The sequence below is a fragment of the Podarcis tiliguerta genome (assembly GCF_965153285.1).
Source record: "Podarcis tiliguerta genome assembly, chromosome: 1".
In the NCBI taxonomy this organism is placed as follows: Eukaryota; Metazoa; Chordata; class Lepidosauria; order Squamata; family Lacertidae; genus Podarcis; species Podarcis tiliguerta.
The window spans coordinates 26,122,848-26,150,824 of NC_139534.1; positions in this window are offsets into that span (position 1 = coordinate 26,122,848).

A 27,977-nucleotide genomic window follows, 5' to 3' on the forward strand; every position below is an offset into this window, starting at 1 on the left:
AATACAGTAATGCATCAAACATTAAAAGCTTCCCTAAACAGGGCTGCCTTCAGAGGTCTTTTAAAAGTCTGGTAGTTGTTGTTCTCTTTGACATCTGATGGGAGGGCGTTCCACAGGGCCGGTGCCACTACCGAGAAGGCCCTCTGCCTGGTTCCCTGTAACTTGGCTTCTCACAGCGAGGGAACCGCCAGAAGGCCCTTGGAGCTGGACCTCAGAGTCCGGGCAGAATGATGGGGGTGGAGACGCTCCTTCAGATATACTGGGCCGAGGCCATTTAGGATGTCTTGTCTTGTGTTACAGAGAATAGCCCTCTCTTTGAATGACTTCCTGGTCTGCATCTAACCTGACCTGTTTAATGTTATTTCCCCCTATCAGAACGATATTAGACCTGTCATTCTAAAACATCACAGGGCATACTTGTAAATTAAAACATTTTTTTACCTTGTTTCCCCCCCCACCCAACAAATGAACATTATACCCACCCACATCATTTTCCAAGCCACTGTTTCTCTCCTTGGTGCTGGTTGCTTGGTGCTCTGCTCTGCCCTCTAGCGTCACATTCTAATTCTTCCTCCCTCCCTCCGTGTCCTTTATTAACTGCCCTTTGAATACCACTGGAGGGGGGGGGGCGGATGGCAGGGTTTGAATGCAGTAAAGAAAGGCAAAACACAACATAGGGACATGTGAGCAGTGTTTCAGCGATATAGCAGCATGAAATGATTAAAAATGAAGCAATTTTTTAAAAGACAAGGTAAAAGCACATTATGAACGTCAAAAGTTGCACACAACTGGCAATGCTTTCAAATTATTTAACTTATCAGAAGCTCGCCTATATAAAACATTGACAAAACCACCGACAAATCAGTCATTTTCGTGTGAATACCTCTGGAGCGGAGCCAGAGCTTTCAATCTTCACATCCAGAAGATCCATTCAAGAGCTGCAGGCAAATGCTTTGATCAAATAAGTTCACAAATAGGGGCAGTCAGCACTTTGCACTACTGCTGCTTTTTTTTTTTTTTAAAGGAACTTTAGCTGCCAAATCTCAAGCAGAGTGACATGTGGCCCTGAGGCCTGGATGTTCAGTGACCCCTTTTTAGAAGAAAAACAACGTTGCCCTCCTTTAGCGACTGGAAAGAGAGCTTGGGGGCTGCCCCAGAGTCACCTAAGGCAAGCGCTCAATTTGCCTGTAGATTCATTAGCATAACATAATTAACATAACTCAGGTTGAGCTAATTAATATCAGGCCGATAAGCTTCGCAAAACTGTAAGGAACTCAAAAGTGAAAAAATAATTAATTAGCTAAGCACTTTATTTCTCTCTCTGCCCCTCTGACTCATTTTCCTTTTTTCCTTTTTTTGTTTCTGGGGAAAATGTAGACATAGTGCTAGTCTGTTAGTGGGCAGGGCAGGAGACAATGACCTGAGCTGGGTATGTCCCCTCCCTGTCCTTCAAGAGAGGTTCAGCACCTCTCCAACAGAAAGTTTTAGCTGTTATGGGTGTTGTTAACCATTGTGCCATTCTTTTAATACTCCTAATGATTCAAACATTCCTAAAACAGTGGTACCTCGGGTTACATACGCTTCAGGTTACATATGCTTCAGGTTACAGACTCCGCTAACCCAGAAATAGTGCCTCGGGTTAAGAACTTTGCTTCAGGATGAGAACAGAAATTGCGCTAGCGGCGGCACGGCAGCAGCGGGAGGCCCCATTAGCTAAAGTGGTGCTTCAGGTTAAGAACAGTTTCAGGTGAAGAATGGACCTCCAGAATGAATTAAGTACATAACCAGAGGTACCACTGTAATTCTGCCATGTTATTAACTGACTATATCAGGTCATTTTCTTCATTTCATCTCTGCACATTATGTGTTCCTAAACCTTGTACCTATACTGTTAATGCTTTTAGTATTTTTAATGGTACCGAAACCATATGACTTTTCTCTCGAAAAATCTTTGATATCTTAGGAACTAATACTGCACCTTAGCCCTTATACTGTAATCAGGAGAAGTCTTGCTGTCCCTGGATGCAGTGGGAAAAATTAGTTTCCTGAGAACTTAGATCTACAATATTTGTGCAGCTGGCAACACCCGGCAGAGCTTGCCACGACTGGTGTAAAGGAGACAGTATGTTCTTGTTGCTGTGCCATGTGGTTGCCAAGATCAGTTTCCAACCGTTTGTAATAGTGACAGATTTCATGCAATAATAATTTAATTTTTTTACGGACTGTTGGGGGGAGGATACAAGATTGTATGTTTGTCTAAATTAGCTACATATAGAGATTGGGGGTTGGGGTGGGGGTGAGATTAATTCATTTCACATTTTAATGCAGATCTATCTAGTTCAAATTTCCTGAACCAAACTACAAAGAAGAAGAAGAAGAAGAAGAGTTTGGATTTGATATCCCGCCTTTCACTCCCTTTAAGGAGTCTCAAAGCGGCTAACATTCTCCTTTCCCTTCCTCCCCCACAACAAACACTCTGTGAGGTGAGTGGGGCTGAGAGACTTCAGAGAAGTGTGACTAGCCCAAGGTCACCCAGCAGCTGCATGTGGAGGAGTGGAGACGCGAACCCGGTTCACCAGATTACGAGTCCACCGCTCTTAACCACTACACCACACTGGTCAAAATCCAGACTTCACCAAATTTGGCAGGGTAGGTCTGCAACCTGGAAAAGCACACCAAAATGTACATGTTAATGAACTGAATGCCCCCCCAATGAAATCGGTGAAAAGGGGGATTCCCAAAGCCAATTAGGTTCTCCCCCAAAATTCCTACGCATCTCCCAAAATGACAACTAGCAAAAGTCCAAATTGCATAGGGAGGGAGAGCACTACAAAAAGAAAAAAAACGTACTGTTGTTTGTTTGTTTTGTGGGGAGCTGGTTTATAAATTCCACTCATCCCCCTCTTTCAATTGACCCATCTAGGTATGTGGGCAATCTCAAACCTTTCCCTTGGGATCAACCATCAAATCTTCTTTTTTTTGGGGGGGGGGATGGAGTGTAGCAAATTCACCCCCATACAAGTGTGGGAGTGTCATAATCATGGCCAGTCCAACTTCTGGATGGGAAAAAGCCCCATATCTGGTTTACAGGTAAAAGAGCTCCTTATCAACATTGCCACATTGTCAAGTAGCACTAGATCAGGGATCAAGTCATGCAGGAGAGCAACCACAAAAATTTACTTCCCAATACTGGGTCACAAACCCAATTCCATCCACTCATTTCTATCCAAATAAATGCTAGTGTCAATTCCTATCACTGTTAAGCAAAAGAAACTGAATATAGTCGTACCTTGGATCCCGAACGCCTTGGTACTCGGACGTTTTGGCTCTTGAACGCCGCAAACCTGGAAGTGAGTGTTCTGGTCTGTGAATGTTCTTTGGAACCCGAACATCTGATGGGGCTTCCGTGGCTTCCGATTGGCTGCAGGAACTTCCTGCAGCCAATCAGAAGCTGTGCTTTGGTTTCTGAAAGTTTTGCAAGTCGAACGGACTTCCAGAACGAATTCCGTTCGACTTCCAAGGTACGACTGTATATGGAATGAAGAAAACAGAGGTTGTTTCAAGCTTGTGTTAAATCAAGACGAAAGGCTTCTTTTCTTTCAAAATTAAAACTTTCCCCCTTCTCTTTTTCGTCTTATTAAAAAAACCGTGTCTGGAAAAGACACCTTCACTTGTATCACAAATCTATTGGTTTTAGAAAAAACAAAACAAGTGCCGTTTGTGCCTATTTACTGCAAGGTCAAGGTCAGTGACGAGAATGTGACACTTTCACGCCCACTGTGCCGGCATTCTAATGGATTAATTGGCATCTGCTGAGAATAGTCATGGCTGTATCTCCAGACCACATTCAGTTACAGCTCCTAATGACAAGGAATACAAGCTAGGAAAGGGGGTCTCTTGAGAGCTCCTGATGAGAAGGTCAACACTTTCCTCCTCCAGAAGACTTTTGAGTCTATCAGACTAGGCAAAATTGTATTTTTTTTAGTGGTGTGCAGAACATTTCTGCCACACACACACACCTGCTGCCATTCTCCATCAGTTAGTAAGAAAAGAAATTGCATTTGAAAATTATCAAAGAGGAGAGAAAATGTCGGTGGAGGGGTACAAGACTTTTTTCATGCTCACCTTACCTACTGAGGGGTGTTTTTGAGCATCCTTTATTTCAGCCTGCAAGCTACCACCTCAATGGTCTGCACACTACAGCCTTCCCAGGTGCCCACACTTCAACTCAAACCCCGTGGAAGACATTATGAGGTAACTCCCCTCATAGGGCCTTTCTTCAGATTAGGCAGTGTGGGCAGCTAGGAAGGCTGCAGAAATGTTTACTGGAAAACATATAGGCCACCCTTGGCCACGTTGCAATGAAATAATAAGTTCACTGACTCAAGTTCTGAAGTAATTCTTAAGTGCCCTGTGAATGAGACTGAATTATGGAAGCCTCTTTCGCAGAGGAAGAAAACTGGAGAAATTGGAAGACCGGTTTGGGTATAGCACGATTTTTGAAAAACCTAATCCAGGGGTGGGGAATCCATGGCCCCCCAGATGTTTATGGAGCTCCCATCATCCCTGATCATTCATGCTTGTTGGGGCTGATGGAAGTTGGCATCCAAGAACATCTGGAGACCCACAGGTTCCCCAGCCTATTCCAATGGCCTATTGTTGAACCTCATATGTTTTAAATTGTGTAAACCTGGTCATAATGTTTATCAAGAAACAATAATGCCACTTGTTAAGTGTGGGTGTGGGATAGCGTTAAAGGTTCAGACTTCTAAGAAGGTCCACTTCTATTATGAGCTTCATAGAAAGGAAAATTTCGTGAGCTCCTGCTGTTTCGCCTGGAAAAGCTGCACTTGCTGAAATTCCGCCTTCTCCTAAATGCATCCCTTTGTGGTTTCACATGACAGTGCTATTTTCTAACATGGTTTCTCAGTTCTTGTAGCAAACTGTAATGGGTGAGGCAAGAAAAAAAAGTCTGTACATTGTATGGAACCTGGAAGAGCATAGAGTGCAATTAGGTGCCACCCATTGTTAGGTTTTGTCACCACTGTAATGGTGGTCCAGATGCAGGGCTTTAATTTTCCTTCTAGTGATTCCAGTGAATAATGACTCTTTAGGGTTTTTGTTTGTTTGTTTGAGAAGGTGAGGAATGTTCCTAGGAATGCTCTTGGCCAGGGTTAGCTCCAGGTTTGAAGATACCTTCGGTGTGAACTTTTGAGTGACCTTGCGTGTTGCCACCCTCCTGTGTTGGAGAAGAATAGCAAAAACCAGAGAGCATCCAAAATCAACCCAAGATCAAATGAAGAGATCACAAGTTAACATTATTGGGAGATATATCCAGCTTGGATTTCTGCAGGCTGTTTTTGAATTTAACCCCCGAAGAAGGCCTTTAAATATAAATTTGCTGAAATGCACTGGGCTGCTTTGAAAATCAAACCAATTTCCCTCACCAGCATCTTGAGACACATCCTCTTTTGTTCCTGGGTTCCTCACATGCTGGCAAGCAGCATGTATCTCCTCTCATTCTCCTCCAATTTATTCTACCTGCTTACTTCTGGAGGAGGAACAAAGGAGATTCCCCTATACCAGGTCAGGCTATTTCTCCATCTAGTCCATTATTGCCTTCTCTCATCAGAAATGTGTTTCCTGGTCTTCAGGCTGAAGTCTTCTCCACCACTGATCTGTTATTTAATTAGAGATATCAGGGACCTAAGATCTTCTGCATGTAAAACATTTGGTTCTACCAGTGAGCTATGGTCCTCCATCAAAGAAGGAGAAGGATGCTGACGTCTCTCAAATGAGTGCTGGATGGCCATCTTTATAACTGGATGTAATGTAGTTCCCGGGGGGGGGGGGGTGTTATGTGCTCATCATTGGGGTGCCAGGAAAGGAGGATAAGCAGCAGTGAGCCCTCAGAAGCTGCCTGCTGACACTGGAATTGGAGCTGAATATTATTTTGGTGTGGTAATATTTTGTTTGCTACTTGACAGTCTTGTCTGTTGAATGCTATTGTCAGAAAACACATTCTTGACAGTCCCTAACCAAGGGAGTGAACATGCCCAGGGGTGAATTCAGTGCAGTGGCTAGACTCTCAATTGGGAATTTTGAAGAACCAATTTTCAAGTCCCCCATTTGGTCATGAAGCTTCCTGGGTGGCCTTGGGTTGGCCACCACCTCTCGGCCTAACTTACCACTGTTTGCTGTTCAGAATATAATGAGAGATGGTGATGGTGGTTAAAATTCAACACAGAAACAAAATAATGGGAGCCACTTAGAATCAAGGCAACTCCAAAGTTGGACAGACTCCCTTATGAAGGGATGTTCTGGACTTTGTGATTTGGATCTGGGCCAGGGGGAGATTGGAGTTGTGGAGGCCTTCAGCCTCGAAGGGACTTTGGAGCATGTCCTGAAACATTAGTTCTGACTATGGAGTATGGGCTGACCTACTGAGAAGGAATAAAGGAACTGTCAAGATGGAGTCCCCTCGGGACCTACTCCTCGGTACCAAAGGAAGGAAACTAAGAACAAGCTCAGCAGAAGATAAAGGAAAATGTAAGCATAAATTTGAAGAAGACCTGCAGAAGGGACATGGAGAAGAGTTAAGAGCCTCGGATAGAAGATCACCAGGTTGATGGGCCATATAGAACTGATAGAAAGGACTGACAGAATCTGAGACCAGGGAGAAGAGACGGTGGAAGAAGATTGGAAAAAATATATATAAAATTATTTAGAGAAATATTGTATAATTAATGAATGTTAGGAAATGTTGGAATGAAATTACATGACTTTAGTAGAAATATTATAAGGAGTTAAGTATAAATAAATTTCAAGGTTTTGATGGTAAGATAAGGTTAAAATAAATTAAGATAACTAAATGATAGAAAGCAGTGAAAGACGGAAAGGATTTGCTGATATAATTAATAACTGGAATACAAAAATGGGAGGTGTGAGGAGGTCGAGGAAATAAGTTAATGAAAGATAAGGATAAATATTGGAGGTGTTTTTAATTGTTTTTGTGCTTTTTTGTGTTTTGATGTATTGTGCCCCTTTTTTTGCTTTCTTTTTATGTAATTTTTTATTCTTCTCTCTTTTTCTTTTTTCTCTTTTTTTTGTGTAACTTCTAAACTTCTAATAATTTTTTTTTTTTAAATAGAATCAAGGCAACTCCTCAGAGATTCTGGAGAACATTCAACTATTCACAGGGCATGAGGCCTGCATGTGATAGCTGAAGGCAGCCAAGGTTCCACTAACACATAGGCAGCTTGGTGAAATCGGTCTCCGTAGGCTATATGGAGGGTCTTTAATTTAATTTGGGAATACCTGTTTGGACATTTTGTAATCACTTAGAAAAGATTGCCATCTTTCATTACTGCATTAACCTTTAGAACTAATAATGTGCTGGCTCCAATAATTAGGTCAAAGAAGATGAAAATGAATTTTTACCATGCTAGTGGAGTATTCTCGCTTATGAAAGAGCAGTGTTTTGTTTCAGTATTTTTTTATACCAGGTCTATCTCTTTTGTTACAAAGCTTGAACTTTTCAAAATTAATAATGCAAAATCACAAACTTAATCAGGGAGCTACTTCTGAGAAGATCAGGATACCTTTTCAGAGGCCAGCATGTGAAAACTCTTTTTCTAGAAAAAATAGCACTGGTCCTAACAAACAAAGACACCCAGGGAGGGGTGTGTGGTTTGGAGAGAGAGATATGGCCTGAAGAGAGCCTAACAGACCAGACACAGATCCTGGAGGGACCCCGTTCTCTGATTTAGAAGAAGAAGTGACTACTGAGTACATAGCAAGCTCTGAGCGGCATACTAAGGAACAGTTTCCGATTGGGTTTGAAGCGCCTGATTTATGCTCGTAACAAGCCAATGCAACATTTCTTTTTCTTAATTTTTGATAAATGAAATGTGTTGGGTGGGATGCTACACTCCAATTTATTTTTGTTTTAGAACTTGTTAATAACAAATCCGACTGTGCTCCACATGCAAAAGAGATGTGCAGGGCACTGGGAGCAAGAGTTCTCTTAATGAGATGGAGTGCAATTTGTTTAAAAGACAAATCTCTCCCCTTCTGCTTTCCAGACAGGATACTTAATTTAAATTGCTGAATCAAAACAAAATGCTCTTTCCCCCAGCTTTAAATGCATTTCATTATAGCATTTTGAAATGGTAGGGGATGCAAATCATAGGCTTTGTGTTTATATTATTTACATTTTGAGAGGTGCCGGAGGCTACACGCACGCACGCACGCGCACACACACACACACACACACACATTTTAATGCAGTTGGTCCATGTCCAGAAAAATATTGTTATGAGTTTGTGAGCACGAGACCTTATAATTCTAGCAAGTGTTCAAAGCAGATCAAGCCAGGCTAGCTTCCTGTTGAGGTAACTGCCTGGGTGTCAAGGACTGGGCAGAGGGAGGAATGGTGGAGACTGCCTCCCCAGTCTGAGCCCTCCAGAGAAGAAGGAGACAGTTCAGAATTATAACAGCGGTTTGAGGGAGATCACAGCTCAGACGCAGATGAGGGGAAAAGCTGGGAAATAATGGGAAAGGAGGAAGAAGAAGCACCAGGGGGGTGACAGCTGACGGACACATTGTCTTTAGAAAGCATTCCAAACCAGCCCCCCTCTCAGAACCTGGCAAGCATTGAAAGTAGGAGAGCAAAAAGCTCCAAGACAGAGGGCGCTTCTCAGCACCAGTAGTGACGACACATGAAGGGAGAGAGGGAGGGGGTGTAGACTCACTTGGGGCAAGGCCATTATTCCAGGAGGCTGCATTCCCAAGCCTCTCTCTGTGAATATTGCATAAAAAGCAGTTGGTAAGGACTTTTCCCTGCCTTATCCGTTCCTGGCAACCTGCCGTGGTGGTTGGATCCTCTGCCGTCTGACACTGGGTGGTGGGTCATTAAGAGATCAAAGGAAAGTGGGCTCTGTGCCCGACAACAAATGGGTGGGGTCCCTCCTCCAGCTCTCTGATAGTTAGAAGAACAAAGCCTGAGCTTGGGAGCAGAGTTTGTTGTTATGTGAGCTAGAAGCTGGAGGGGGGAAAGCAGCAAGCAAAGGGTCAGAGAGCAATGTTTGATTTCTCTTTGAACCTCTTTTGGGGTGTTGATGCTGTGAGCCCCGCCATCACAGGCTCATATTACGTATATGTGTAAATAAGCCATATATCATAAAGACACCACAATCTCATTTCCAAATGGAAACTGATAAGTGCCTGGAACCCCTGGACTCTTACCCCGCTTGGAGTCTGGGGTATAGATATTAGGGAGGTGCGCAAGCGATTGCATGGAAAATATATTGAATTATGTCTATTGCATTAATGGGGTTTCCTACATGTAATGACTTATTTAAATAAACCACCCTTGCAAAACTATGACATCAACATCCTGATCTTGCAAAATTAACTGTTTGATATAAATGGAGATTTATTTTGAGCATGCCACCTATGTTCAGTTTACGACACTATTCATAGAATAGGAACGATTCCCAGAGCGGTCTTTTGTCTCTGAATGCTGTCCCAATAGGAAACAGTACTCTTTAAAGGAAATCTGATACAGCGCATCTGCTGAAAAAGCCACATCTCCTTATTGTATTATGCTTAAAAAAATTATATATTTATATAAAGCTGTATAGCTGGTTTGTATTCCCTTCCGTCACAGTGGGTGGCATTGATCTAGGAGAGTATATTTGCCTTGCTTGTTTGACATGGGAGATCAATTCCACATTTTAATGAACACCCCTCAGTGGACTGCCTGGGGTGAGCTGGGTGTGTGTGTGTAAAATGCACAATCAATTACAGTTGATTATGAGAGTTCAAAACTCTGCATCGGGATTGTTGGCTTCCCATTGCTAGTTCAGTTCGAAATGAGATTAACTGACAAGCATCTCTCTTCCCTAGCGGTATGTATGAACACATGAAGCATACAATGAAAGTACCAGAAGTTGAAAGGCCAATCCATTTCCCAAGGGAGACATCTGAAAAGGGAGCCAAACACTTCAAAATAGTTTGATGGTGGATGTGCAGTGCAATCCTATGTGCATGAAGTCCCTTTGAGTTCATTGGTGCGTGAGTGTGAGTGTATTTATGGTTAAAGTGAGGAGGGTGCAAGAGATATACAAAGGTTTGCTCCCAATGTCCCCATGTATAACACTGAGAGGGAGATTCTGAAGCAGTGGAGGTTGACCTCCTAGGGCAAATGGGACACTGCCCCACATACTTCAGTCTCCCCTCAGTCAGTCCCTGCCTTCCTGCTTACAAAAACTACATCCTGCCAGCTTTTCTCTTCCTCAACCTCAGGACTCGTCCACACTTCCACTTGTCCCGCCATTTTCCGCTGAGAAACCCACTGTTTACCACCAAAACAAAAGTCAATTGGTCTTTCTGTGGACTGACGTTTGTTTCAATTCCACAGTAAATAGGGGGTTTTCCTGAGGAATGTGGCGGGACAAACGAAAAACCACTTGGACTCATGCCTAGAAAGCACTGGGCAAGCGTTAAACCTCTTAGTCCCGTGCTTTCAAGGCATGGAACAAGCAGGAGTGTGGATGAGCTCTCATTGCTGCCCCTTTCAGAACCCAGCAAAAGAGAGGATGGGGCAAAACTGGCATTGGTTGGCTCAGTCTGTCACTGGCTCTGGTTCTGTCTTCTGTTTCCCTTCTGCCTTCCCCCCTGTCAGTCACAATGGGCAACAACAACCACTGGTATGAAGGGACATTCTAAGAGCATTCAGCTGAGTGTATTTAGAATCCTCCTTGTGACTGGAAACCTTGCCTTATTGGTGTTCCTGATCCTGAGGGGATTTGAAGTGCTTTCACCAGAGCGAACTTAGAATTCCACACCAAAACTTCCCTCTCGAGCTTAGAAAGTCTGAAGTGGAGCCAGTGGATGTGGGGAGGATGTTTGGTGAGGGTCTTGTGTTCCCCGGGGTGTGTTTACCTCTTGTATAATGAGCTGCGGGATTACAAGCAGTGGCACAGAATGGTTTGTCTGCACAACTCAACACCTTAGCCAATTATGTGTCTTTTGCCCATCATCATCATCATCTTGTTTGTACGCCACCTTTCCACAGTGAAAATGACAATCAACACAGCTTGTAGCATACAAAATTCACGTAAATGCTAACGTAAGAAAGATAGTCATAAACAATAAATAAAATACATCAAAAGCATACAACCAAACAGAACAATATCCACATAAATCATAGTAAGGCCTAAAAATAAAGATACCCCAAATCAGTGCTTTTTTTCTTTAAAAAATGTTTAGGGGTTCTCTCATTTTCTTACTCAGATTGAAATACTGCCCCTCATTGAGGCCAAACTTAGATTCACAAAATGTTTAGGGGTATGCATACCCCTGCGTCCCCCCAGAAAAAAGCACTGCCCAAAATTAATATCAACCACAGCAGCAAAACTCCCTAAACCATTCCCCAACCTTAGAGTTTGTTCAGCAGCCTCAGCTTTTGTAGCTGGAGTCAGTCAGGACTCCATTCTCCAAGGCCAGGTGGGAAAAAGCATGCAAGTCAAGGAGCAGGTCTTCCTGGACTCACAGCCAAGATGGTCCTATGTTCCCCTTGTTTATTCAGTGGAACTTCTTCCTGAGTAGATGTAGATATTAATGGTTGTTCACAATGTGGGCTTTCAATCAGTATGGCAAACTCTAGCTGCCTTTGCAATATGTGTGGCATAGGTGCCACACAGGTTGGCGGCCTGTTCCTTCCACACATTGAAATGCTGATATTGCATTGGTATGCGTGGGCACTTGAAGGAAAGGGGGAATAAAGGTCTTGTTCACGCTGTCCCCTTAGTGAAAACTAAAAATCTGTTTAGACTTCTGAGCAGATAAAAAGAATATGGTGGCTCTAGTGGGATTCTTCCTCAGCTGAACTCTGATCTCTCACTCTGTAAGGCACACAGGTGCTCATATTTCCTCCTTATGGCAAAACATATATACTTTAGGAGACCAGTGGGAGCAAATGAACGCTCCCTCATTGCGAGACTCTAGCACCAAGTTGGAAACATGTTTCAAAAAGTGATTTTACAGAACAATAATCTGATGCATCTGTACAGAGAAGTAAGGCCTGCTGTACTCAGTGAGGTTTACTCCCAGGTAAACTTACACACAACTGCAGTCTTACTCACTTGCCACACTTGGCCAATTTAAGTCGACTGGGCACTCCAATTTAACAGAAGTTAATGACCATAAATTAAAGTATTCCTTACTAATCCATACACTCTGAGCTTTTAGAACTGAGTGGTGCATGTTCAGTGCTTTAATCTAATTAGATAGTTCTATTTAAAATGAAAGAATGACACTTTGGCATTTAAAGCTGTGAGTTAATTTTCACTGTGAGTAACCATTGACTAATTGGGTGCCATGCTCCCATTTGGAGCACCATGGGGAGACAGCATGGGGTTTGCTGCTGTTATTCTCAAATACACCCTCCAGAAACAGAGTGATTTGGGAACTCCTAAAGTGCAGAAAGACAGCAAGCATTATTATGGTGCTATCACAGAGAAAAGTATCCCTCCTTCCTTTGTGCGCCAGCAGGAAGTCCTGTATCTCTAATCATGAATGCCATGAGAACCTGCCAAGTTCTCATAGATAAATGTGAAATATTTTTAAACTGATTTGTGTAAGTAGAAGGGCAATATTTTTCCATAAAATGGCCTCTTTTCCAGGGGAGGGTGGAATAGCTGAAGTTTCACTATGCAATATCTTTAACTGTGAACTGAGTGGAACTTGACTCTGAGTAAGTGTACAGCCGTACCTTGGACCTCAAACGAGGCCTTGGCTCCTGAACAAATTGGCTCCCGAATGATCGAAACCCGGAAGTGAGTGTTCTGGTTTTCGAACAATTTTCAGAAGCGGAATGTCCCGCACAGCTTCCGATTGACTGCAGGATGCTCCTGCAGCCAATCGTAAGCCGTGCCTTGGTTTCTGAATGGTTTTGGGAGTTGAACGGACTCCTGGAATGCATTCTGTTTGAGAACCAAGGTACCACTGTACATAGGATCGCACTTCATTATACACCTTTAGACGTTAGATGAAAATGTTCCTCTTCAAGGAGGTCTTGGGCTGATTGACATCAGATGCCCTTTTAAATGTGTCATGGGAGGGGGCATTATTGGTTTGTTCTTCTTAATTTTATTATGTATTTTGTGGTTATTATATTGTTATTTTATCTATGGATGAGATCTATGGATGAAGGGCGGTATACAAATTTATTAATTAATATTATTAATATGTCATGCAAGTATCGCTTCAGATATGCTTTTACCCACCTATCTCTGCCATTCCATGTGACACCCAAAATCTTAATGATTCCGCACATGTGAAAGACACTGAGGCTAATGGTTGTATATTGGACAGGACTCTCTTCCATAAAGCAGCGTGCTCAACACGCAAGCCTGGCAGACCTTCATATTAGTATTAGACATTAGCCTTTACATCTTCAAAAAAATTAAGCATGCCAAAGGATCCTAGCAGTCCCACCAAGCTGAATTTACATGACTGTAATTCTCAGTTGGCAGATACAGTGGTGCCTCGCAAGATGAAAAGAATCCGTTCCACGAGTCTTTTCGTCTTGCGGTTTTTTCGTCTTGCGAAGCAAGCCCATTAGCAGATTAGTGCTATTAGCGCTATTGGCAGTTTAAGGGCTATTAACACCTATTAAAGGCTTAAGGAATTAGCGGTTTAGCTGCTAAAAGGCTTTTAGCAGCTTAGCGCTTCAGAAAAAGGGGTTGGGGAGCGAAAAAAACCCTCAAAAAGTTTCGTCAATTTTTGTCTTGCGAAGCAAGCCCATAGGGAAATTTGTCTTGCGAAGCGCCTCTGAAAACGGAAAACCCTTTCGTCTTGCGTGTTTTCCGTCTTGCGAGGCATTCGTCTTGCGGGGCACCATTGTAAATGGATGTAAATGGGGGAATGTTCAATGTTCAATGGAAATGGCGGTGAAGTGCAAGAAGTTCAGCTTGTGACAATTCAATTTGAGCATAAATATATGTAAAAGAATCACTGGAAGCCTTCAAAAAAGCCATGATTGCTACCAATGCAGTCTGCATTATTGAGCAAATTAGTACCTGTAGTGGTACAGGAAACCATTGTTTCTATTCAGACCCATATTTATAGAACATAACTTCTTCATAAGTTGTAACCTGTGCGGAGAAGTATTCTTAGCTTTCTCAGGGGTTGCTATAGAAACCAGTTTTCTATTAACTCCTTGTTCATTATATTTGCCTCATTGTATACCTTAAAAAGAAAGAAAGAGAGAGAGAAAATAAACTCATTTATGCCACAGAGTCAGTAGCATGGGTTACAGATGAAAACAAACCATGCAATTGGCACATATTATAAGAGACAGATGCTAAATGTAAAAGAGATTCAAGCTCATATTCACTTCCTTATATTTCCATTATTATTATTATTATTTGTTGCAATGAGCAACTTCAAAGAGAACAACAGGAAAAATTGAGGTGTGATTGCTACAGCTGTTCTGGGAAAGTAATTGGATTTAAAGGAAAGGTCTAACTAGTCAAAGTATCGGAGGACCGCTTCCAAAAATGCAGAAATATAAATGCTTACTAATAGTGCAGTTCCAGGTATATTTGTTCAGAAGGAAGTCCTATTTTTTAAATAATAATTTTTATTAGAAGGAAGTCCTATTGAGTTATATAGGACTTACCTTTTACCTTTACTAAGGGCACATTCACACAGTATGCTTCAAGCCCTATGACACCCCCACCCAAAAAAATCTGGGAGCTGTAGTTTTTGTTAGAAGACCCCTATAATTCCTAGGATTTCATGGAAAGAGTGGTGCATTGCTAAATGACTCTGTAAATTGTAGCTTGGTGGGAAGGAGTATTCTAATAACTCTCAGCACCAGGTTTTTTTTTTTTTGCTGCTGGAACTCACAGAAACTGTTTCGGCCTCCCTCAGGTGGGTGCCATCACCATTATAGGAGAAGAAGGGAGGCATTCATGCTGAGTTTCAGCACCTCTTTTTCAAGTAAAATAGCAGCACTCAGCACCCTTAACAAGCTACATTCTTAGGGGGGGAGGTATGGCTGTTTAAAGTGATATCATAGCGTGTGTACATAGGAATGAAGCCTAAATTGATCTCTACATTCCTCAGTCTGTTACCCAGAACTGTTCTCTTGGAGAATAATGGGCCATAGTCCATGGTGAGCTTGTCTTCCACAAGTATAATGAAAATGTACACATGCAGCACAGGTGCACAGGTGAGCTTCCATACCTCTTCCATGCATCCTTCTGTCTTCTTCAGAAGAGACATTCATGGTAGCTTGCACTCAGGAAAAGAAATCTCCAGGAATCCAACACACAACTGGCGAATATCTTAAAAATGTAGAGATGATGCACAGTTGATCATTCTCAACCTTCATTTCAGTAACTTTCATTTCAGCTCCTCTCTGTGCATTTACATTTATTAAGGCAACACCTAAAGAAATGTAAAAAGCAGGTGTTATTGAAAACTCCTTTATCCTCATATACGAGAGCTGGGATTCTCTCCGATTCCCTGTTGAATGAAGATATACTCAGTGGGTGGGTTGCTGTGCAGTGTGTGAAAAGATGGTCAGACATTCACCTAATGTATTTGGGATTGCCAATATCCCTGTGGGATTAGTGTCAGCTCCTACCTTTTTGATGCATTCACTGTGATGCACATGCTGCAGTATTGCTGGCAAAAGTTTTTAGATGGGGGGGGGGGAATCAATAAAATAAAGCAGACCACCCTCCCCATTCATAAAGCGGAGTTAGGGTGCCATTAGGAATGGGGGAGGGGGTAAGAATTAAAGGAAAATCTACCTAACCCACACTTTCTGAAACAATATTCAAACCAAAACTCAGCCAGCCTTTGAAATTCGCAGCTCTCTGAATTTTCAGTGCAGTTCTCCAGCCAAGTGATATGTACAAAAATGCATTTAGAAATGCATCTACTAGTGAAAAGAGCATACAAAGTGCACTATATTGGGGGGGGGTACAGTGGTGCCTCGCAAGACAAAATTAATTCGTTCTGCAAGTTTTTTCGTCTTGTGAATTTTTTCGTCTTGCGAAGCATGGTTTCCCATAGGAAATGCATTGACGGTTTCCCATAGGAATGCATTGACGGTTTTAAGAAAAAGGCGCAAGATGTTTTCGTCTTGCGAAGCAAGCCCATAGGGAAATTCGTATTGCGAAGCAACTCAAAAAACAAAGAACTCTTTCATCTTGCGAGTTTTTCGTCTTGTGAGGCATTCGTCTTGCGAGGTACCACTGTAATTGCAAAAATGTGTGCATTAGGGGGAAATTGTATACCAAGAACCCCCTGTATATTTCAAGGAATTTGCACTAAATTGCTGGTGAATTTTCATGAGGATTTTTAAAAAGAAAAATTCAAGAACTGATGTGTAAATGGGAAGTACTTAAGCATGGAAAAATGTGAAACTGTGAGGTGCTGAAATTAACAGATTTGTCCACCTTGCTTCTTCTTTTCAGCCAGAATTCACCGGAACTCAGTTCCAGCACCTCTCAGGTGGGCACCATTGCTATTATAAAAGAACAAGGGAGGTGTTCGTGGTGAGTTCCGGCACCTCTTTTTCTAGAAAAATGGCACTTGTTGTGAAGACATCCAAAGAAGACTAATAAAAAACCTAGTTCTGTGAGAGCTTACAATTTATGGAGTACTAGAAGCATACAAGGTAGTTTATAGGAAAAACAGAGTTCTGCTTAATTTCAAATCCTACCAAACATTCCTTTCTTGTGTGTGACAAGCTATGAAAGAGGGTTTGGGCAGTGCCTTAAAATGGCATCTCCACTACGGGATGCAATAAGGTGTGGAGTGGGCTTAGTAAGGAACATAGGAAGCTGACTTCCTTGGTCAGGACCTTGGTCCATCCAGCTTAGCATTTTCTACCTTGACCAGCAATGGCTCTCGTGAATTTCATGCAGGGGTTGAGGGCCGGACTTAGGTTTGATGAGGCCCTAAGCTACTGAAGGTAATGGGGCCCTTTCTATGTCCAGCTGTCCTTTGTCAACAACAAACTGTCACTGTTTTTTGTGTTGAATATATGCTATATGGTAATTTGTGGACCTAATAGGTATCTAAAGCCATTTGCACATAACAAAATATGTATTTTAGCAAAGTAATTGTTGAACTGAAATACAAATAAGAAGTATACTAATAGTGAAATGCAATTAAGAAGAAGTATATTAATAGTGTTTTTTATCTTATATTTTGGAAATGTACCGTAAATCCAGTTTTTTTCCTTTGGTTTTTTTTTGGGGGGAGCCCAAGAGAGTGGGGCCCTAAGCTATAGCTAGTTTATCTTATATGTAAATCTGGCACTGCAGGGGTTGCTCTCACCCGATCTGGAGATGCTGGTGATTTCGCCTGAGACTACCTGCCTGCAAAGTGGGTGCCCTACTACTAAGCTGCAGCCCTAACTCTACAGTGTAAGATGCACTGTAGAAAATCTGGGCGAAAGCGCGCGCGCGCACACACACACACACACACACAACTGAAATCCCAGTTGCAAAATAGTTCAACGGCAGAAATTATTTTGTTAGTTCTACCTTTTGTAACATGCTGATAGCACTCATACATTTTCTCACTGACTGTATTGCTCTCTCCCTCCCCAGTTCCGTTCTTTGTCTGTGCTTGCTTAAATGCATGCAGGCACAGAGGTGGGTGGCGAAGAAATAAGGCAGAGGAATCGCAAGCTCTGCCTGCCCAACAGTGGGACATTTATAGCAAAGCCTTTCTTCCAGTGGATTTTACAAACTGCCCTTCAATCCAACAATTGTTGCTCGCTGTGCATTTATGAGAAGGAACCTGTCACAGACTGACAAAAAATATTCATATATTCTAGCTGGCAATTTGAGAAGATTATAATACAGACACTCTTGTTGAAACTAGATGCCCCCCCAAAAAACTTGAATTTGTTCATGGTCTTAAGAAAAATCTCTCTCATCCCCACTCCCTGATTAAGAGCAAGAGAACAAGAGGTGTGCATTGGCTCTGTGTGCGATGTGAGATGTGAGGTAAATTCGGGTGATTCAGGATAGTCTTTTGCTTTACCAAGTCAGATCACATTGGAGTGTTGGACTAGGTTCTGGAGGATCAGGGCTCAATTCCTCACTCAGGCATGAAGCTCACTGGGTGACCTTGGGGCAGCCAGAGTCTCTCAGCCTAACCTACCTCAGAAGTTGTTGTGAGGATAAAATGGGGAAGAAGAACCATGTATCCCACCTCAAGCTCGTAGGAGGAAAAGTGGGATAGAAATGATAATGAATAAATAAAGTATGCTGAGGCAGATAAGGGAGTGCCCAACCTTCTGAGGAGATCTGTTACCTCAGTTTTCCCATAAATTGAAATATAAAGCCATTCCTCATTTTCTTTTCTGAGAAAGGAAAGCCAAGCTGGATGGGGAAATGTCCAGAGCTTGAGAGAAGAGAGATTGGAATGGAGAGGCGAGCGGTTGGAGGTGCGAAGGGAATCTTTAAGTCTAGCTCTCAGTCACAGTAAACTATTTTCCCCAGGCACAGTGATTTGGGGGAAAGATGTTTAAGTAAAAACATGGGTTCTCCTTCTCTTACATGTTTTTGTTGTGGGAGCAGGTTATAAGCAGTGGAGCTTAGACTATTGAGGTAGCCTGCTTCTTTCCCAGTTCTTCTCCTTCATGACAAACAAAGGAGCCTGTGTTCTCTTTTTTCATCACAAAAGGTAGTTCCTAGAAGTGGATGTGTGTGTGTGTGTGTGGGGTGACTTTCTCAATTTTAAAAATGAAGGTAAAAACACCTAGCATGATAGCCCCCAAACCCATTTGTCTGAACTTTGTCTGGTTTCTCCCCTGATTTCTTACCCAAAATGATTTCTCACAAAGAAACTAGGGGAGGGAGTGTGACTTCTCCCCTTTTTGAAATTCGGCAGGCTGTTCATCCCCTCAGCAGAAGTGACGGTGCCTACAATTTGCATCCAATTCTGGAAGAAAATAGAGAAAAGTTAGATACTTTTTTATTTATTTATGTAAGAAACGGTAAAAGTCTGCCTGCACAAATGGCCATGGTCAGGCCCGGATCCACAATTACAGTTTAAAACAAAAACAACAACAGACTAAAAATGCATTAAAAAATTATTAGGGGAATAAAATCTGTCCAAACCCATTCTAGAGGCATGGCTGTGAGGACTCTCCCAAGGGGAGAATTATTAAGGTAGTAATTATGTGAGATGATGTGACATTTAATGACTGTGCACCAAGCACTCAGAGAAGAATTTGGTTGAATTCTTCTGGCACTGGACACACTGAAGTCTGACTCCAAATTGGTGGAGTCCATGTTTTATGTCTTGTTTCTGTTGTGGTTGCTTACCACCTGTCCATGACAATAATGGGTTGTGACAATTTTATCATTTGCTCACCAGTATTTTGGCTCACTGTTCATAAAAACATGAGATCACCGTTGTTTAAAAAACTTTGCTCTGCTAAAAGTTTCTAAAACTTATCCGGCTTGTATTTGAGATGTTTGTGGGGCGAGGGGGAAGGGAGGATGTAATCATGTAAGAAATGGCAATTAACCTTTGTGTCAGTATGTCTGAAAATTGGAGAACTCACAGCTGTGAACCAAGCCTAGCTTTCTCCTTGAGTGTCCTCTAGTTCCAGCTCCTCTCACTAGCCTCATTTATTGTCTGCAGTGAAAGCATTTGTACCTGCCAGCTGGTGGACAGGCCGAAAGCACATGCAACCAATTAACCGAGTCCCTTATCTAGCACTTTTAGCATGCAAATTATCAATTCTGTACATGATCACACCAGACATTCAATATGGTTTTCCTGGGGTGCCTAGACAGCTACTGCAGCAGGTAGAAAACCTGTTGTGGCTGCCATAGGAAAAGAACTGTGGTTGGGATGAGCTTTGCACAATTTCCCAGAGGCCAAAATCTTGTATCTCTGCTAATGTTGGAACAACAAAGCAGAAGTGTTGATCTAACGTAAAGATGGAAGTGTCCCTACTAATTGCATTGTCAGAGCAAAATTCCTCTTCCCAATGATGAATACTAAGGACAGATGTAGAATATAAAGTGCTCTCCTTTCAAGGGTTTGAATTAAAGAGCTCATTTAAACCCTGTTTGGATATAACTAACAATTCACAGTTAACACTGTTGAGGTAGCAGTTTGGAGAACATCTGCGGACAAAATGTAGTAATCCAGTGATTTGCTAGGGATGCAGATGTTGCAGTGCATGTACAAAGCATTTGCACATGGAGGAAGCCACATTATTCTTCATTTGAAGGGAAGACCACATGCGCAATGGAGCGTACAGATGCTAGGTCACATCTCGCTCTCTTTATGATGTGGAAGAAAACATCTCTGGCTGAGAGCTTGAGGAAGCAAAATAAAGTATCTCAGGACTCCCACTTAATTACTCACATTAACAATAACCACAGTGTTGTTGTTGTTGTTTTCTCCTTTTAACTTGGTTTAAACAACTTATTAACATGAACTTCTTAATCAAGTCTTTCCAGGGGATTGTGATTTTTGGAAGCAACAGAAATATCGACTTCAGGTTCTCTGAAGATTCTTTAGGCTATTGATCATACCACTTTGCCTTCATTTGATGGTTTTGACAAGGCTGCTAAATCCGTCAATGAAGTATTCAAGGAGAGTAGAATCTGTCTCCTCCCCCCTTTCAAACCTTGTTAACGTAAATCTTTTGTCTTCTGATTCTTCCTCTTTTGCTTTTCAGTAGTTCTAAAACTTTCTCAGAAGTGACTTTTTCTGTTCTTCAGAATGGATTTTCTTTCATTGGATCAAATATCTGTTCTCCTGAATGCTTTTGTGAAGGCCAAAAGAAAGCTATCACAGCAGCTGATGTGTCAAAATGTTGGATGAATGGGAAAATTCAGAGTGCTTTAAGTAACCAATCTTTTTTGCTGCATCGTTGGAATGTACCTGACAAACATTTGCTTCCTGATTTGTTTGTTTTCCCTTGATACTCTGCCTGCTCTTTCTTCCACTTGAGTTCATGCTAGTTCATCCTGTCTGCAGATCTTCTACCAAGCTGTTCTTGGTGGCCAAACCACCATCAAATTTATTATCCGTTCTTCACCAGCAGGTCCCAGGTTGGGTTACAACATATGATATGGGAGACTTGTGACCAGATCTCCTTATGGTTGTCGGGTTGTAGCGGTTACCTTTAAAACACGTGCAGCTTTTATCACAACACTAGCACTGGGAGGAGGGTGTTATTGTCTTTCAAAAGCTATTTCTTGCTGCACAGTTTCCTCAAGCTAACCCCACCTGAACTTTCAATGGGCCAAGTTCAAAAATAAGAAGTTCCCTTGTACCAGGCCAGCCAATTTGTTCAGCTAACCCCATACCATCTATTGTGATTGGCAGTGGCTCCATCCATGCACTCTGTACTCTTAAATAACACAGGGTACAGATTCTGCAGAGAGCGCTTACAGCTTCTACATTTCATAGGTCTGTGCAGAAGAGCCACTCAATGCATGGAGGTCAGGGTAGGGTTCCATATTTCACCCGGACATACCAAAGATATTGGTCTTGGGGTTTTTTATGAGAACCCCCACAATTGTTGAGCTTTTTTAAAAGGAAAACCTGAAAATTGCTGAGTTGTGGTTTTTTTTTTTACAAACCCCAAATGAGTGCATCAGAACACAACAAGGAAATGAAATATATTGAAAGCAAAATGTGATTGCTGTAGGATTGTCTGTGGTTTGTTGGGGTATGCAGAGATGGCAAAACCTACTGTAAAAGTAAGAAATCAAGAAGAGAGATTTTTTAACTTAGAATGGGGAAGATATAAGAACTATTTGAAGAACTATTGTGAACAGCTTATAACACAAACAGGATTGAATTAAAAGCGAGAAGTAAAATAATTTAAATTGAGTATAAAGGACAAATAACAAACAGATTTAAATTGGATATGCGGTGATAAATTGGAAATGCGGTGATAAAAGACACAAGAAACTGCAGAAAGGGAGGAGGGGTTTTGGTATTAATATTTGGTATCCTAACTTGGATGTGTAAATGTGTATTGCTGTAAGTTTGTAAAATGAGAAAATGAAAAATAAAATGATAAAAAGGGATTATTTGTGGTTATTGCAGGGTTAGGGAACCTTTTCCTTTGTTAGCAACCTCCCAAGTGGCTACATATCAGCGGTGGGCAGAGCTAGAGGCAAAAATTGGTACTCTTACTTCTGTACCATGGGCTACATTCAAGCTGTTCAAAAGTCAGAAGTTTATACATACATGGGCTCACACACCTCTCCATCCACACAGGCATGAGTTCAAGGAGATAACCCAGAGAGGCAAAAGCAGTCACTGAGGGTACAAGAGCAGGGCCAGTGAGCAGGTGTGGCTTGGGGAGGAGTCTTAAGACAAGTCCTGAGGGCCACGTGTAAAGGCCTGGAGGTTCATATTCAGTCCTGAACATGAGATCCTGTCAGAGACCAGGCTGAGGAATGCTGCTCTGATGAGGAATGGTGGGAGCTCCTCCCTCCCCCTGCTCTCAACCAGGATCCTGAAGCTGCCCAGGAGCAGTGGAGCAGTATAGATTTAGAACAGTGGTTTGCAGAGGGGCATAGTTCTGACAACAACAGTTGGGAAGAACTGGGGGGTGAATAGCAAAGTGAAGAAGAACAGGACGAGAGAGAACTAACAGGCTCTCTCTCGCTGGAAAGTATTCAACCTATCAGTCCAAGGTCACGTAGAGCAGATAAGGTAGCTACACAAAAATCAGGTTGGATGCGAGATCAGGTTGCAAGACAGAAGTGACTATGGGGGAAGTGGGTGGAATCCTTAATTGAGAACACCTTTATTCCAAGAATGGATGTTTTGTTCTTTTGCTGTGATCATTAAAGACTCTTTAAATGGTAAGGGACTCTTTTTGCTTTGTCCTGTTTATCTACAGCCAAAGGGGGGGTGGGGGCGGGGGTGGCAGCTGGAGCCGAGTCCCAGGAGCCTGAACAATCCCTTTCCTGGAAAGGGTGCATTTGTGACTGAAATTAAAAACCCTACAATCGACATACATACATATACAGAGAGAGACACGGATGCACACATATACTGTTATGCAACAATCCCACACCTTACTTCAAAGTACCTAGAGGAAAATGTTCTATAAGATCATGAGATAATTCTAGCACTTCTATATCTATGAACTCTTGACTCCATAAAAAAAATCTCCAGAGGGCTGTTACATGCCAGTGCTGTTTTACATCAATACAGCAAAAAGAGACTTTTTCTAGCACACAATTTTATAAGGAATCCTTCCATACACAATTTAGCACGGTTTGATTATTTCACACCAAACAATTTACAGTATCTTTTGTAAATCCTCTTAGTATACTGTTGTAAAGTCTCTTCCTCCTCCTTGCTCTCTCTCTCTCCCTTGTAAAATGTATTATCAGACATAAACAAATGTTATAACTATTTGCCAGGCAATTATTTCATGGTTTTACACAGTGCAGTACTTTAAGTCCCGAGTAGCAAATTGATTTGCATATATCCCTGAAGCATTCTAAACGATTAGTTAAAATGAGTAAAAGCCATTTTAGTTCACACTAATTTAGGAACAAATCCAGCCTAGATGGGATGTCGCAAAGAAGCACTAGTACTGAAGCAAGTATTTTAACAAGTCCTCAGATAACACCAGCTCATTATTTCAAGATGGTTTCTAAGGCATTGGCGTGAGTTTGCTTGTGACAAAGTTCAGTGATATACGGAACATCAGCAAATATGATGTCTTTTGCTGTTGCTTTTGGGAAAAAAATACAGCTGCATATATCCATATAAAAAGGAACTTTCTTCCTTTCTTCATGTTTATTGCAAAAACTGAAAAAGACAGCAATCATACAGAGGTCCTGCTTCTCTTCAGAGAATCCACATGCAGGCTAATAGTCTTTATGCCTTTTACGGGAATAGTCAGTGTTCTGTATTCAGTGGTTTGTGTTTGCCAGAGCTTGAGTCTGGACTAAGGATTCTGAGCCCTGCATTCTGATTCGATACATGATATCCAGTCACAGAACATTTTAGGATTTGTGCCTCTGCCATTGGCCCTTAAACTCCGAGTCATGATTCGCAGCTTGGAAGTTTAGACAGCCAATCACGTTGTGAGTGGGAGTGGCCCAGGGCTTCAGAAATGTATATAAGCAGTTGCTTTGCCCCTGTTGTCCAGTTCTGCTAGTTCAATAAAGGTTCTTGCTGTTATCACTGTGTCTTGCCTCGTGGGAACCCACCTACACTTCAGTTAGCTTGCTGTGGTCCTCAAGAAGTAGGGAACCACTGGCAGCCTTTATGCTAAACATTGAAGAGTTTTCCTTGATCTTAAATGGGCCAGTGCAAATGACTGGCCCATTTCCTTCAGTATAGAAAATTCCTTCAGTATAGAGCTCAGACTTACTGTTTTCAACCACTGTTTTGTTAGGTCATCTGTATCAATGGAAATGTGGTGTGATTCTCTCCCCCCTCCCCCCAGTTTTTTTTGCCATGAATGGTAAAGGTTGAGTGCCTTATTAAATTAGGTTATGTTAGGGCTAGTGATGAATGATTCTGTCAATTCTGGTTTCTCATTTTTCCAATCTTAAGTTCAGTTTCACATCATTTTGTGACTGGGGAAAAAAACACTGAAGAATTTTCAGAAAACAAATATACAGGTTCATAAGCAATTTTGCCCAATATACAGTACATAATTTTGGAAGTGACATCCCCTAACTGAATGCATTTTAATGTTGCTTTCAATATTGTATGGATTTTTATGCACACTTCACCTTACTATACGTATTTTCTGTACACATTGCTAGAGAAATTGCGCTGAGAAATTAAGAGAAATGCTGATGAATGCCTGTGCTTTGGTTCACATATTGTTTCAGAAAGTGTGGATAAAGTAGATTCAACTTTAAATGCAAAGTGAGGGTGGCTCTAAACATGGGGGAAATGCTGTAAATAAGACAGAAATTAGATTGAAAAAAATCTCTATGGAAAAGCGTATTTTAGATTTTCCTGCTCTCTGGCACAATCTGGTGTTGCATGTTTAAAGCACATTCAAATCACTGTTTCTTTACTAATGTAGCTGAGCCCTGAACTGAATCCCACCCCCACCTTTTAGGTGATACAGATTTTTGTCTTTTTGACCCAAAGGCCCCCAATGTGATGAACAAGACAAACAGTAGAATAAAACAGTAAAATCGTAAAATATTGGGTAGCAGCCCTCCTGCTTAGTAAACTGGCTCTCATATAATGGCTATCAAACAACATAGGACTTTTTAACTCAACTCATCTTTTTTAAAAAATCAGGTTTAGTCCCCAGAAAGAAAAACTAGGTAGTAGTAAACATTCTGTTGCAGGGCAGCTGCCATGCTATCCTGCAGATGGGTTGTTAGACTACAACTCCCATCAGCCTCAGCCAGCATGGCCAGTGATTGGGGTGATGGGAGTTGTAGTCCAACAAGCACTGGCTGGCACCATGTTGGCTACATTAGTACAGTGGTATGTCGGGTTAAGAACTTAATTCATTCTTAACCTGAAGCACCACTTTAGCTAATGGGGCCTCCTGCTGCCACTGCACCACCGCTGCACAATTTCTGTTCTCATCCTGAAGCAAAGTTCTTAACCCGAAGTAATATTTCTGGGTTAGCAGAGTCTGTAACCTGAAGCGTATGTAACCTGAAGCGTCTGTAACCTGAGGTACCACTGTAGTTACCAGACTGGTTTATGCTCATTGTTGGAAAAGCAGGGAGATGCCTTCAAAATGAGAATGGCTCTTATTAGTCAAACTGTTGGCATTACAGGAATCTTCAAATGCAGTTGAATGTGCCAATAAAATATGGTGCCCAATAGACATTTGTATAAAGATCATTTCATCACTGAGTTGTGACCAATTTGCATGTTTCAACCCTATAGATAGGGTCACATATTGCAAATTGTCAGTGCATTTTACACTATGGAAAAGCGGCTTTTATATGGAGTGGAGGGACGGCAGTTCTACTGTGCAATAGTTTTTTGTGCGGGTGCATTAGTTGGATACTGTTCAATAAATAAAGTTTATACCTTTCCCATAGTTCAAACGGATGCTCCTGGTGACCCAGTGAGAAGAAATCAGCATCTGCCAAAGGTATGGAAGTCAGTATCTTGTTATTCCTATAGAACTGCTTTTTCGGCTTCAGAAATGGAACGACAGTAGTGGGCTCCTTGCCACCATTCTTCACCCACAAAGTAACCTTGAAAGGTGTAGTCTCCATCAGATCTCAGTTTAAAGATATGGCATCAAACCAGAAACCCCAGTGATTTCCTACAGGCCACTAAGACTGGCCTATGGCAAGATGTATGAGGTTTTTATAAAACACCCTAACCAAAAAGGATGCATATTTGAGATGCTTTGGCTGTCTTGAGGCAAAAGCAGTTCAACCTATTGACATTTCTGATGTCTGGACAGATTAGTTTTGCTAATCAGTGGCAAACATAAAGCTGCCTGATGTTACAAACTCAGGACAAAAAACAGGCAGTGGCGTTTCTTAACTTTCATCACCTTCTCCCTCAAAGGAGGCCATCAAACAGGCTGTATATGTTGCCAATTTATAGTGCTTGAAATCCAGAAGGGAGGGAGAAAAGTTATTAAGATGCATATTGACTGGCACTCCATATTAAAGCTGAGGTGACAACAGCATTTCATTGCAGCCAGGCTGAGGTATGGTAATTGCATATGGCGAAAATCCAAGCGTAGCAATAATAAATAATAAAAAAGTAATAAGAAGATAAATAAATAAAACAGATTTCCGAGGTCATCGCTTGCTATTGGAAAAGGTAGGAACCATTTCAGCTCACACTCGTTTAGCTCATCAGCGCTGACAGAGTGTTTAGAGAGGACAGCCAAAATAAAAACATTGTCAAATGATGCTGAGGGGAATAATGCTATTCTCCCCCCCCCCCCCCGTGAGCAACAGGCAAGCAAGACAGAGGTATTTTATATAAGCGCAGGTCCCTGTTATTACATAATGAGGTGTCAGCAAGGTAAGTAATGACAACTTAAGGTTGTGGTGTTGCACGGTTGTTGTTCCAATGATTTCTGGAGGATTAACTTGACAAGACCCTTAATTCTCTTGCAAAAAAACCCCCCAAACAAACCAGCGAGCCACACAAGAAATGCAGTCCTCGCAGAAATGTAATGATGGTGCTATGCATTGTGTTGTCAGCAGAAACAATAAATAGCAACTCTTTATCCCAATTCACTGTAGGACAAGCTCAGCGACCACTTTTCATTTATAACCTATGTAAAATGGCAAAGCAATGTGCTAAGTAGACTCTTTTCTGTTCTTTCTATTTTTTATTTGAAATATTTCTCTGCCCGCCTTCCCTTCTTCATCAATAGGACTCCAGGACAGTTTGCAACAACACATGCACAATAAAGCAAGGAATTCAAATAAAGTAGCTACGGTGAAAAGAAGCCCACCCAATTCCAATCCCACAGTAGCCATATTGCAGCATCTATGCAGCTGATAGATGTGAAATGTGAGGTTACAGGGAACCAGGCAGAGGGCCTTCTCGGTAGTGTCACCCGCCCTGTGGAACGCCCTCCCATCAGATGTCAAGGAAATAAACAACTATCAGACTTTTAGAAGACATCTGAAGGCAGCCCTGTTTAAGGAAGTTTTTAATATTTAATGTTTTATTCTATTTTTAATCTGTTGGGAGCCACCCAGAGTAGCTGGGGAAACCCAGCCGGTTGGGTGGGGTATAAATAATAAATGATGATGATGACTGGCCAATGGTCTGTGACGTGGATCCATTTTAGTCTGGCTTCAGGCCCAGAAATGACACTGAGACTACCTTGATCACTCTACTTGGTAACAGCTGTCTGGAGAGAGATGGGGTGCAGAGCGCGACCCGGCTTGTCCTTTGATTACTTTCAGGACATTCTCGAAAACAAGCATCTCTGGTTCAACAGCATCTAAGATGGAGCT